Here is a 13,737-nt window from a genome sequence, read left to right on the forward strand (position 1 = left end):
TCTCTTTCTCTCTTTCTCTCTTTCTTTCTCTCTTTCTCTCTTTCTCTCTTTCTTTCTTTCTTTCTTTCTTTCTTTCTTTCTTTCTTTCTTTCTTTCTTTCTTTCTTTCTTTCTTTCTTTCTTTCTTTCTTTCTTTCTTTCTTTCTTTCTTTCTTTCTTTTTCTTTCCCTACTTTTGAGTCTCTGACTGTTATGCAGTTTTCTTTTCTCTTCCATTGGCTGCACTGGGTACTTGCCAAGTTCAGGCACAGAAATAAGACTGGGCTTCTTCTGCTCTTCCATGAGGTACATATCTGCAGTACCTTCCTCAGATTTTCCTTTTTTCCCATGTGATGACAGCTTATGTTTCCATAGTTTGCTGATTCAGCAGATGTAGTTCTACTGTGAGAGTCCAGGGTTCTTTTAATCAGCTGTCTGGATGCCGGTAAATTTCTGATTCTATTTGCCTGGCAGACAGATTTTACTGAGGGAAAGAGGAAAAAAAAAGAAGAGACACAGAATACAATGAGAGAGAACAGCTGAGAGGAAATTTTTTATCAGCCTATGACAGCTTTTGGCTTCTTTAGTCTATGGCATGACACATGATAGGCAATCTTACGAACATTTGGATGATCAACAGAGATATACACCCAAAAGTTGAAATTTTAAGCTTGCATCATGAAATTTGGTCTAGCAAGTGGCACAGTGTTTTTCCAGTACAATAGTTTAAGTAGAGAAGAGGATGGGAAACCATCAACATAGAAGCGTTGGCCAAGATTATTGTTCTGGGTCTGGCTGGGATGAAGTTAGTTTTCTTCACAGCAGCCCATATGGTGTCATGCTTTAGACTGGTGACCAAAACAGTGTTGATAACACACCGATGTTTTAGCTACTGCTGAGCGGGGTTTACACAGTGTGGAGGCCTTCTCTGTTTCTCACTCTGACCCCACAGCAAATAGGCTGGTGGTGGGCAAAAGTTTTGGGGGGGGACGCAGCTGAGACAGCTGACCCAAACTGCCTAAAAGGATATTCCCTACTGTACAACATCATGCTCAGCAAGAAAAGGCGGGGGGACGTTTTTCAAAAGTAGCCGTTGCTCAAGGACAGGCTGGGCCTCAGTCTGCTGGGGGTGAGCGATCATTTTTGCATCACGTGTTTCTTTTTGTTCTTTCCTCTTCACTCATTAAACTGTCTTTATCTCAACCTGCAAGTTGTTTTGGTTTGGGGTTTTTTCTCACTTTAGTGAGAAAAACCCTTCTGATTCTCTCCCCCATCCTGCTGACGGGGAGTGGGCAAGTGACTGGATGGGGGCTTACCTGCCAGGCAGGGTCAACCCACCACAATTATTCAAATGATCTCTACCAAGGCTGAGGAATCAAAAGTAACAGACTATAATCGCAACCCTGCCACTGTTTGATGACTTTTCATAACCTAGTCAATAAAGCTTTCTCTGCCTCTGTTTCCTACCTGCAGAGGTTTCCTTCCTAACAGGCAGACATCAAGCCCATCTTCAAGGAGTGTAAGAAGGAGGGTCCAGGGTCACCCCAGCAGTGCACCCTTGCAGCTAAGAAAACTAAGTACATGCTGGACTGTCCTAGCAGCAAGTCAAAGAAAATGGCCCTTTTCTTGCTCTTTGGCCCTTACGAGGCCACATGTGGAATATTATGTCTCATTTCGGCCTTCCATCTACGAGAGATTGACATATTGGTACAAGACCAGCAAAGCGTGACTAACATGGTCAGTGCTCAAGCATATGACATGGGAGGAGAGGGTGAGAGAACTGCATTTGTCCAGACTCAAGACAAGAAGACTATGGGGGCATCTCTTATTGTCTATAACTACTGAAACCAAAGCCAGAGGTGCACCTCCAGGAAGTGCTGAAATTCTCTTACTATTAATTTTAATGTGAATTAAATACCAGCAAGCTGTTATTTTAATTAGGACAGCTGTTAACTGTAATAGGAAATAAAACTTTATGCCTATATAGAATTCTGGATTTACTTGCGTAATAGAGAACTGCAGATTTAACGGGTTGACTGCAATTTGGCAGCTCTTTCAACTTGCCCCTCTAGGGCAAAAGGCAGAAGACACCAGTTGCAACACGGAAAGTTCTGTCTAAATATTAGGAAAAAATGCAGGTAGTGAAAGTGATCAAACACTGAATCAGCTGCCCAGAAAGACTGTGGAAGACACAAACTTGATTCAACAATACTCCAAAGAACTACATTGATGGTGGCTTCACTGAAAGTCTGGGATTGGACCACGTGCCTTCCATAAGTCCCTTCCAACCTAAATTATTCTAGAATTCTAATAACATACTTTAATCTCCAAATGGTGTAGTGCATTGCAAAAGTAAATTAAATATTGTATTGAAAGTAGTTATGAATTTCTGAGTGTGAGTTACAGGTCAGGGGAAGAAGAATTTTAAGAATAGTTGGAAACATATCTCAGAAGCACCTACCTGTATTGAAAAAGGACTGAATTACTTTCTTGAAAACTTTAATTAATGGCTTTAACTAAGTGTTATTTAGTTTAACCTGAACAGTTTACCACGATTTTGTCCAGAGAAGCTTCACAAATGAACACCTAGCATGTGTGCACCTTGCACTACATAATATTTCGTAATATGGGCTCCATATGTTTAATTTGGGCTGAAAGAAACATGTTCTAAATATTTTGTCTTAGCTCAGCAAATTAAGAGTATGCAAAGACTATCTGTAGATATGAAAAGACAAAATAGGAATATTTATTATCAAAAGTGCCAGAGAAAAAAATACCACCTTCTTTGTTACTTTCTGGTCACAGTATTTCTTGCAAACTTGAAAGAACTATCATCCCTTTTGACTGTTTTATATCTAATTCTCCAGCCTAACCTTCTGTCCTCTCTCTTCCAAACAACAGAATTAAGTCATTCCATTTTACTGAATTCACTGCCTGCATCCTGAAGAAGTCTAAAAATCCCAACTATTCCTGTTTCAGAAAGATTTTCTGTTTGGAGCAGTTCTTCCTTTTGCCTGCCCTGTTAATTGTTTTACAACAAAATTGAAAAAGCACTAGAAATGGCTTTGTCTGCACATTTGAGGAACCCTGTATTTACAGTTTCCTCTGTCCCTGTGTCACTTAGACGTTTTCTGTTTTCATTGCCATTTTTTGGCCTGCTAAGCCTGTTACAGGGGAAAGGGGGGTGAGAGGGGAAGCACAGTAAGTGAAAATGTGTCCATGAAATAATTTGACTTCTTTTTTCACCGAATAATGTTGCAGTAATTTCTGAGAGGTATCTAAGTTTATAGGTTTACCTTTGCAAAACAGCGTCTAACCATCCTGTCTTTTCCTCTAGCTTCCGGATAAACTGGAAAATAATGTAACCAGCTGTATGTGTTGACTAAGGCCAGAGGGTATCTCAGATGAGGCCCACACAACTGGATGCTTCTGACAACGTACATTCTTCCTCATCATGAACCATAAAACACCCATCATGACAAATGAGCACTTTAGGAAGGTATGTCTCCCAGCAGGGAACATCTGTGATACTTTTTTTTTTTTTTTAAATATATATAAAAAATGAAAGCATGTATTCTACAGTAGAAACTCCGTTGCTTAGATTAAATATATGTTAGCCAAGTTGAAAATTCTTTATGTGAAGCACTAGACCCACTAAGAATACTTCACTTAAGAAAATAACTGTAAATAAATAATTATACGAAGATAAACCAGACATAATTTTATACTGAAAATATTGTTATGGGATGGAGCCAAGAATTTACAGCTAGTCAAATTAATTTTGACAATCTAATCAAAAGCTAACAAATTCTTTATTAATCCAGTTGCAATAGCACTAACACCCATAGCCCATTGACAATGAAAACCTTAATAGTAACAATGCCCTTAAAATTATTAAAAATAAAATAAAGCAAGCCCTGCCACCACCTCCCTGTTCTCTGGTGTGACGTTCACCCTTCCATTGTCCCTCAGCGTCCCGCTGTTGGCAGCTCCAGTGTTCCTCAGTGAACCATCAGTGTCTCAAGTACTTCACCCAAGGGCCCCCTCTGCCCGTGATGGGGACCCCTTCCTCTTCAGTCTTGGGCCTGCTTAGGTTTATCTTCCTGTCTTTCCTCAGCACAGCCCACACCACCAATGGTACCACCCAGCCCCAGGGCACCCCAGGGAGTTGAGAGTCCCTCACCCCCAGGCAGCCAGGGCAGCCAGCACCACCCAGACTGGGCCAGCCCCTCACCACTGACCCTCTGCCCCTCACAGCCCTGCAGCTTCTGCTGGGAGTGGTAGAAATTGTATTCACTGGTCTACAGTAATATTGAACAGCAAGGAAAAATTAAAAATCCTTCTGTTTTGAACCGTAAGGAATTTTGCAAAATCAGCTGTTTAGTGATACCCTCACGCAAAATACCTTTAATAGTACTTACACTATATATTTATGGGAGTGTTTTCATATACAATTTAATGATATTACTTATCTATAATTCTCTAGAATGCCGTAATTGCCACAGAAACTTTTCTCTGTACTAAATTCTACAGAATCTTAAAGGCAGGTTTATCGATATTTTTTTTTGTTGGGAGTTATCCAAACCCCTTTAAAAATCCACACAACTTTTGCAAAAGGGAAGAAAATTTTCTGTATCTCAGCATTCTGCAGTTGGTAGTTACAGGACTATTGTTTTGAATTATATCAAACCTGCACAGTCTGTATCTTCCTATAGGGGCAAGATCTGAATTCAATTTTATATCAGCTGGGAAAAATAGTTACTTAATCAGGACTGTATATTTTTATGTTCCCTGAAATAGCTGGGGTAACTCCAATTAGGTATTGAGGCCTGACTTCCCGAGGTTTAGATCTGTAGGGATATTTCACCTCACTAAGCTTTGAATTATTCTGGACATCAAGAAACTCATTTTCTGAAACTTTACTAAAACTCAGAACCTGCCAACATGAGAAAATTCTGCTACTTCAACTATAATCCATACAAACAAGTTAAGTGTAGTAGGCTAGTATGTGAATTTACACTACACTGACTTTTTTGTACAAAGCAGAGAAAGGAACTTTGCAATTATTGTGTGCCTTGCATTGTCTGAAAAATTTCACTACTGAAGAGAGGTAAACAGGGTGTAAATTCATAATTTAAGTTGGTTTGGAAGAAATGGCCTGGCAGACAAACACAAGTATGAATTTATACTTAGTTAAAACATTACCAGTGTCAGTTTGTGCACTTTTATTTTCACTACTATCACATGTAACTATTCAGTTCAAACTCACAGTTTAAGCTCATAAGAACACTTTGTGAGAATTAGCCATACCAATAATACTTGCTGTATCGCAGATAATGAACTTGAGAACCTTACTAAGGGAAGTTTCTGCTTCACCTTCCTTCTTTACAAATACAAAAATACAAAACCTTCTCAAGACTCAGGCTGTCTGAATTATTGATGAAGTTTCTTCTAATATTGCTTCTAGACAACCGTTCTTCTAGCGGGGATGTTCTTCAGACTGGTTTGTGATCTGTGTAGGAAAGCAGAGCAGAGCTAATAATTTTTATAGGATTGTGGTTACTTTTAATGATGGTTGTTCTCCATTTGCCATCTATGCAGAAAGAAATATATTTTGATATCTATCAGTCCAAATGTAGCAATAGTATTATTTCATATGGGTTTTCAAGTACAATAACAATGTAAGGAGGATAGTCCTGGGGACAGACCAGAAGTTGCTCCAGCCCAGCACTTGCAGTTTAGAGAAACCTGTAAGTATTTCCTTACCTTCTTAAAGAAAATGCTGGAGTTGTTTAGTGGTCTCCCAATTTTCAACAATTTGTAGCTCAGGGATGTACTTAGCAAGAAATGGCACTTTTATATATAAAACCCCCAACAGATTTCTTTTCCATGAGCTCTCCTAGTCTCCCTTACAATCAAGTACTTTTTAGCATCTAGAACGGGAAAGCCCAACTACTTTTTGTATGCTAAAACATCTCCTAGAACATAAATTATTAACAAGGACCTCTATAGCTTCCATCGAGAGGTCTTAAGACCTTGTGAAATTTGCACAGCACAACAGAACTGCACTAAGTCTAGTTTGGAAAGGACAGAAAAAAATAGAGATGTTTTGTATGATGGCATTAGACTGAAACATTGTACGTCCTGTTTCCAAATTTAACTACAGAATTCTACATATTGTTGAACTAAACATTTATTCTCTGATTGCATCCAGTCTCTATCTCCATAAAAAGGATATTCGTCTTCTGTGCTTTGGCTGCAAACAGTCTAGACAGCTACTTACTTTCCACTATCTGCTGTGTACTACCTTCTGCAGTGTCTAGAGGTGCAGAATTGTATGGTGAAGTTTCTGTGACACCGTGCAAAATTAACAGCTTAGAAACACACTTCTCGTGTAGAGGAGAGAGGAAGATTTAGAATCTATGTAGCATTAGCTTTCTTTTACTGTCGTGAGACTTACCAACTCCTGCTTTTCATAACAGTAATTCAGCTTTCCTTAAACAGAATCATAGGTAACAGTGAAATACGGTAGGGAGCACTCATTTCTTAACTCAGCAGTAATAAAATTTTACTTGCATGGGACACAGAATTCTATTGTGATAAATTGCAGTGCTTTTACTAAGCCATTATATGCTTTTATGACTGTGGTTTGTGCATAGTAAATCCTGTTGAAAAACAAACCAAACCCAAACACAGCCCACAAACTCCGTATACTTTGAAAAAAACCCCACTTTTCTTTTTTTTTTTCATGGGTGGGAATCTTTTCCTAAGAATAATGGTTTTCAAAATAATTTTCCAATAAAATTCAAAGGAAAGAAACCAGTGAGACAAATAATATTAAACATTCTGACATCACTAACATGAAGGGAATAATAGAAAATATTCTATTAAAAAAAGTTATGCCATGCAATTAACGAAATTACTTTTAATACAGCTATATACATAAAACTGATCTTGGCAGTACACAATGAAATTTTTAAAAAAAAGCTGTTGAATGAGTCTCAAATATTAGGCTATTATAGTCATGATGACTATAAAATGCTATCACTAACTGTACAGTTAACTTAGAACTTCTAAGTATCATGCGATAAAGTTACATGTGGCATTAAAAACCTATTTTTTTTTTATTTCAACTAAAGGTTGTTTTCATAAGAGCACATGGTTCTGTCTGGTTTAGGGATGGTGAGAATATTTTCAACTGCACAGTAGATATGACAGAAAATATCTTTTTTTTTTTTTTTTGCTGTTCCCAAAGTGTTATGGAAGAACTCATCAAGGACTCTTTGTACATGTTGGAGGTCCTTGCTACATAGATCCTACAGAAGAATTGAAATAAATATGAACAGAAAAATGTAAACTACACATGATAAAATAAAATATACATAAAGTAAAATGTACATAAATTCTATCTTGATTTAAAATATTGAACAATACATAAAATGTTAAATAATGCTCTCTATTGATAATTAATCAGGTGAAGCACATTAACTTAAAGAATGAAGTCCCTCCAGGAAATGTTTTAATGGCTAGTAGTCCGGTAAATATGATTTTTTTCTATTACTGATAAAAGACCCCAGGCTCTGCACTGCCCTATAAACTATTAACATAGAGATTAAAAATTACAGATGGTTGGAAAAAAAAAAAGTGACGAAAGTTTTCCAAGAATATTGGTGGGTTTTGTCTCACTTTCAGTTGCTACTTTTTCCCACAGAATTAGAATACTTTTCATCATGACTCCTAAAGAAAAGGTCCGTCCATTTGAGTGTGCTCTCCTACTCTGTTATTGTTCACTGGCCAATTTCAAAGCAACGTAAAAACAAGCATAGAGTTTCATAAATATTTTTTCTGTTAAAAGTTGTCTTTAGTCAAGAAATTGCCTTGTGTGATTACTTAGTTCTGCTGTGCTCGTACAGGTTTACTTTGAGTGCCAGACTGGCAGTCATTTTTAACATTTCATCAAAATGTTTAAATCATGCCTAACAGATACTGTTCTATAAATGACTTCGCTGAGGCTCCTAATTTTAATATCAATATATTTAAAAATACCTTTTATTACTATAGATAAGGATAAAAAATCAATGACACAGAGAAAAACCAAACACAGAACGATTACTGTTTGTTTTAGGCATCAGGACATAATCCTTCTGGAAATCCAAATTATTATATTTTGGTCACAGTACGTATTTTGGTTATGATAGATTATACAATACAAAGCAAGGAGAAATAAACCCTGTCAATTTTAAGCAGGTAAGTGCTTGCTAGTTCCACAAAATATGTATGTAGTCCATTGACTGGCACAAGAAATACTTCCAAGAACACAGGATCATTAGTCAGGTGTTTAGTGTTTCAGGTATAATCTCCTAATAACTTCTACTAACATTTTCTGTTAAATGGACACATTCTACTTCCTGAAATTAGATTTTAATGTGATATTTTATTAAGATTTACAACATGAAAGTGATGAGATGAAACCCAGTGGGGTTGGGGTTTTTTTGTTTGTTTGCTTTTTGTGTTTAAGTCCCATTTGCTTCACTGACAAAAATAGGGGGAAAAAAAGACATCTGCGGAGTTATTGAGTAAATTCAGAGGCTGGGTGACTCCATCATTTTCAAATCCTAAAATAAAGTTAACAAAGGTTTTAAGTGTGACCAATATCTTAATAGAACAGCTTTTCCGGACCATGTCCTTAGGGGTTTCATATATTTGCCGAGGATCAAATTGCTTACTGTGTCCAGCTGCAGGGATTCATGAAATGATGCAAATGCTTCCAAATTACATTTCCTTTAGACACATGCCTCTCAACCTAATTTTTTATTTATTTTACCACGACACTATGACTTCTGTCAGATGCTGTGATTCTCTTTAGTTTGAGCAAGTTTGCATTTGGCACAGGAGTTTTGTATCAGTCTCTTTTTAAATGTAATGAGGATAATATTTTTTTTATATCACTGCATACTATCAGATGCTTTTATTTGTGCTTGTAAGAGTCCTTGTGACTGTGTGCTCCCTCTGGGTTAGGTCTGTTTCTCTGCATCTTTCACAGCGCTGCTCCCTTTTTCATTCAGATTAATACCTTTCTGAATATTCTGCAATTTCTATCTAACCTGGATACCCAAATGTCATCTACATGGGAACCCATCAAGCAAGAAAGCATAGGACATAACTCTGCCTCATCTCAATGCAGAGCCTAAGGCACATGGATCTGCATCATCAGCCTAATGTTTTTAGGTCCCACGGCAAAGATTGCTTGTGGGGCCACCTACCTGTCTCTAGAGCTGAATTGTCACACTTTGTGAGATCAAAACAGAGGTAGAGAGAGGAGTACAGTATCCTTTATGCTCTCCTGCCTGACACTACCTTTGCAGAGCTCCACTCCACATGGTAAAGAGCTCCAGTTTGCCAGTCCCTAACTCAGGAAGACATAAATAGGTTGCCCAGGGAAGTTGTGGATGCCCCATCCCTGGAAGTGTTCAAGGCCAGGCTGGATGGGGCTCTGAGCAACCTGGTCTAGTGGGAGGCGTCCCTGCCCCATGGCAGGGGGGTTGGAACTAGATGATCTTTAAGGTCCCTTCCAACCTGAACCATTTCTGATTCTGTGATTCTGTGATAAATAAATATTAGCATGTTTAATGTATTCCATGTTTCAAATTGAACAAGATAATTTCATTTTTAAAAATTAAAAAGTATATACAGTGAAAACAGACACAATAAAGACAGACAGATACACTTTTTTTCTCTTCATAAGCCAGTCACAGTATTACTGTAGAGTAGCTGGGCATTTCTGCATTAAAAACCAGACATTATCAGCATGGTGAGCAAAAGGTGTTGTCTCAAGAGTATTTGCTTGTGGACCTGACCTGTCACAGGTGAGACTGCACAGTTCACACTTTTGGAAGGTGATGGACCTGTTAATAAATTTGCAAGGGAAGACTAGAATAACTCTCTCAAAGCGGAATACGGCCCGCTCAGTTTAACTAACAGACCCTGTACGTACAAAAGCATGACACACATCAGATGCGTTCTAAACCCCCTAATGATTAGAATAATATGCTAAGTACTTGTCAACAAACTCAGACAAATTGCTACTATGGATCTTGTTAAGGAACCACAGCAGTGAGACAAGTCTAACTTTCAGTGAACCTTCAGAGGTTGCTCGAAAGACTCTGGGACACATTAAGCTACCAGCTATGGCTTCATAAATACAGATCAACTTTTTTGAAATCAATTTATTTCCTTTAGAATAAAACCTAGATAAACCAGATCAGAATTAGGCCTTTCAAATCTAAAGAGAAAATTTGAGATATAGAAAAGGGAAATATTCCCTGAGGATAAACAACTGACTATCTATAATGAAAATCAGAAAGCTTTGTTGTTGGGTTCTACAGAAAAGGATTCATTGTCTATAGAAATGCCATTCCTGTTTGTTACACTTTCAACAATGTAATCACATTTATAAAATTTTGCTTACATGCTAACTAGTATAGTCCAACCCTCAGCAATTAATACACTAATTGTTTGATACAGATAGCTATAAAGTACTCTAATTATACAGATTGTTTGATGAGAAAGGAAAATGATTTCATTCTGCAGCAAATGTGGAAAAGATGCTTAAAATTGATGGCTTTGCTCAGTACAGAACATAATAGGAAAAAAACTGTTCGCATTTTGAAAAGCAGGGAAGTAGAAGAGTAATAAAAGCAGATGTTCACACAATTGCATGAGAATGCTATAAAGTTCACACTATTGTAGCTGCAGTAACTAGTCAGTGTTATCTGTGTTGCAACCTGCCTGACGCCACTGCTATAATTGATTATAGCAAGAGGTGTGTTCAGTTTTCACAGGAAAACTGAAGAAGATTCACAGGTTTTCTTATAAGTCAGGAGCTCAGCAAAATATCCCTTTTTTTCTTTTGATATGTTGAATATTCTTAAGTCTAACATTCAAATTAAAGCAGAATGTGTATATATATATTTTTATATGAAATGAAAACAACAAAAAAATTTATGCTGGTTCTAAGGCAACATAAGTGTTGTAAAAGACAATGAAGGACAACATAATTCCCTCTAAAACACACCAAAAAACCCTCAAGCAAAAAATAGATGCTTTTGAAAAACTGAAGGGTGAAAGCAGAGTTTAAATTATACCAATTCTGGGATTTCAAAGACCTATGAGGCAGTCTACACAAAATACTGCCTTCAAATTAGCCTTGCAAGTTTAACTGCTATCTTTATTTAAAAGTTTTAATATACTTAATTAAATATTTTTTCTTATTTACATATTTTAATAGAAAATTGCATAATCTCTTTAGGATTTTTTCATGCAATACCACTTTCTCTATATTCTGTATTTTTAAAGGAAGCTCTGTCGATCCCCTGTTGACATTTTAGATAACTCTATTTACCACCTTTTCTCTGGAGAGGCTGGCTAAACTGTAAGGGTCATAACCAAAGACAGCATGGTCCTTAAAGAAGCTCTGCAACTCATGTGAGAGAATAAAGATGAAAGAGATATTCTTTAGTAAGGTTATCTTAAGGTTTCTGTGGATCTGCAGAGAGCTCTTACCAGAGCCAAAGGATTACCATTAACGTTATCCACTCTGCAGCTGAAGGCTTGTGCTAGTTGTGCACAGAGTCCATTAAGCTTCTGTTTCTCACTTTCACTCCCCATATTGGAAGACAGCACACAGCAAAGCATAATGGAAGTGCAAACTCAGGACAAAAGCTAAGGAGACAGAAGTAAAATAAAACATTTTGCATAGGCAAGCCATGCACAGTCTACTAAAGATACGAGCTGTTTATACTCCATATGTTTTATACAATTCCCTGCTCTGAATTATGCATGGGGCTGGGTTAACCTCAGTGTAATTCATATATTTAAAATAAAATTACTTCTGATTTATCAAAGTGTAAATTAAATGTGCCATATCTTGGTCATAATATGTTTAATGAACATCCCATATGAAGTAACATACATTTTACCTCTTGAACATGATTAATTTCGTTACATATCAACCAGAATAAATACAAAAGTGACCAAATATTCTAAGTGTGAACTTGATTGCCTTTGCAAACAGACAGATAGATAATAATGATTCTATAATAGATTATACTGGAGGTTGGTTTTTTACTTGTTGGCAGCCTACTATATTAGAAAATAAACCTGATCTACAGACCATATTACATGTGAAATTTACAATAGCTAATAAAAGAACGGATAGGGAAGGTTTAACACAAATGGTCTGAGTGTCCTGTTAACAGGGTCAGAAGGCCCATTTTCAACAGGAAGAAAATTAATAAATTGCCAGTTTTCAAAAAAAGATCATGTTTAATATAACACTGTTAAGTTAATTAGTCAAATGGTTTGTCACAATTCTTTGAATTAAAGGTTGTCCTCAGAAAGACGCAATCTAGAGTTAAGGTAACACTTTTCCAATACTAGTGATTCATAAGGGAAAGGTACTCTTAAATCCTTTTGAAATTAATTCTCTTCTACTCTTCCTGCCCTTCTCCTCTCTTATTCAGAAATTAATATCCAGAGGGAAGTCAGGTCAAAAATTTGAAAATTAGGTTGTATAAAAAAAATTGATGTTATTTCCTGCCATTTATTCTGACCTGAAAATGGTTGATTTCTATGTTCACATGTCCTGTATTGAACTGTAATAATATACTTGGAGCCATAAAATATTACAGAATCACAGAATCACAGAATGGTTCGGGTTGGAAGGGACCTTAAAGATCACCTAGTTCCAACCCCCTGCCACGGGCAGGGACACCTCCCACTAGACCAGGCTGCTCAAAGCCCCATCCAGCCTGGCCTTGAACACTTCCAGGGATGGGGCATCCACAGCTTCTCTGGGCGACCTGTTCCAGTGCCTCACCACCCTCACAGTAAAGAATTTCTTTCTGATATCCAATCTAAATCTACCCTCCTTTCAGTCTGAGGCCATTACCCCGTGTCCTATCATTAAAGACGTCCTGAAAAAATCTGAAAATAAAAGTAAATATTTTACTATACACTATCCACTTCAGAATTTGCTGTTGCCCTAAAGTACATAAAAATGTTAGCTTCATACATAGTGCTGTAGCTAGTTTAGCATAAATTAGCAGAAGCTCCAAAGACTCACTGGAGTATAAAAACTTGGTTTTTTAAAGTTGTTTTCTGGCAGTATTACTGTATAATTGCCTTGATGAACCTTGTTTAACATTGTTAATGTTAGCTGGATTTAACCCAGCAAGCAGCGATGTCAAAATTCATAGGTAAGTACACATGAAGAATGGAAGTTGCCTCATGACACTGGAATAAAATGCAACTACTTAAGTAAGAACATCTTTCCCTTCTTTATGAAACCTTCAGGAAACTTACTACCATTAGGAAATTCAAGTTGTAGAAATATTTTCTTTTTCATTTATTTCTTGCATAAAGGTCATAGCCCATGAGACTTATAGGCAGTCTCTTGAGGACAGACTGAAATGATTATTTGAGCCTGAAGTTTGTCTGTAATGTTCACAAACATTTGTATACTTCAGAAAGAGTAAGACTTAGAATCACAGAGATGCTTTACAGTGTTTAGGGATAGACACATCAATCAAGTATATAAAGCCTCAAAGCATAATATTTCTTTCATTTACCAAAAGAAACCACTATTCAAACACTGATTAGCATGAACATACATCCTTACTTAATTTTCCTATTGACATAACAGATTTTTGCTTATTCAGACACTTTTTTTATTTAAAAAAAAATCCTTTTAAAACACTTTA

General features: G+C 36.9%; 1 long non-coding RNA gene across 1 annotated transcript in view; it reads right to left on the reverse strand.

The window, feature by feature from the left end:
• Positions 1-225: 225 nt before the first annotated feature.
• Positions 226-13,737, reverse strand: part of LOC134511713 (uncharacterized) — a 51,562-nt gene continuing 38,050 nt past the window's right edge. The window contains exons 3-4 of the long non-coding RNA XR_010069961.1: positions 5,386-5,489; positions 226-461 (exon numbers count right to left, since the gene is read on the reverse strand). This is a non-coding gene — a long non-coding RNA (uncharacterized LOC134511713). The remainder of the gene's footprint in view (positions 462-5,385; positions 5,490-13,737) is intronic.

The sequence above is a fragment of the Chroicocephalus ridibundus genome, chromosome 2 (genome assembly GCF_963924245.1).
Source record: "Chroicocephalus ridibundus chromosome 2, bChrRid1.1, whole genome shotgun sequence".
NCBI classification, from domain to species: domain Eukaryota; kingdom Metazoa; phylum Chordata; class Aves; order Charadriiformes; family Laridae; genus Chroicocephalus; species Chroicocephalus ridibundus.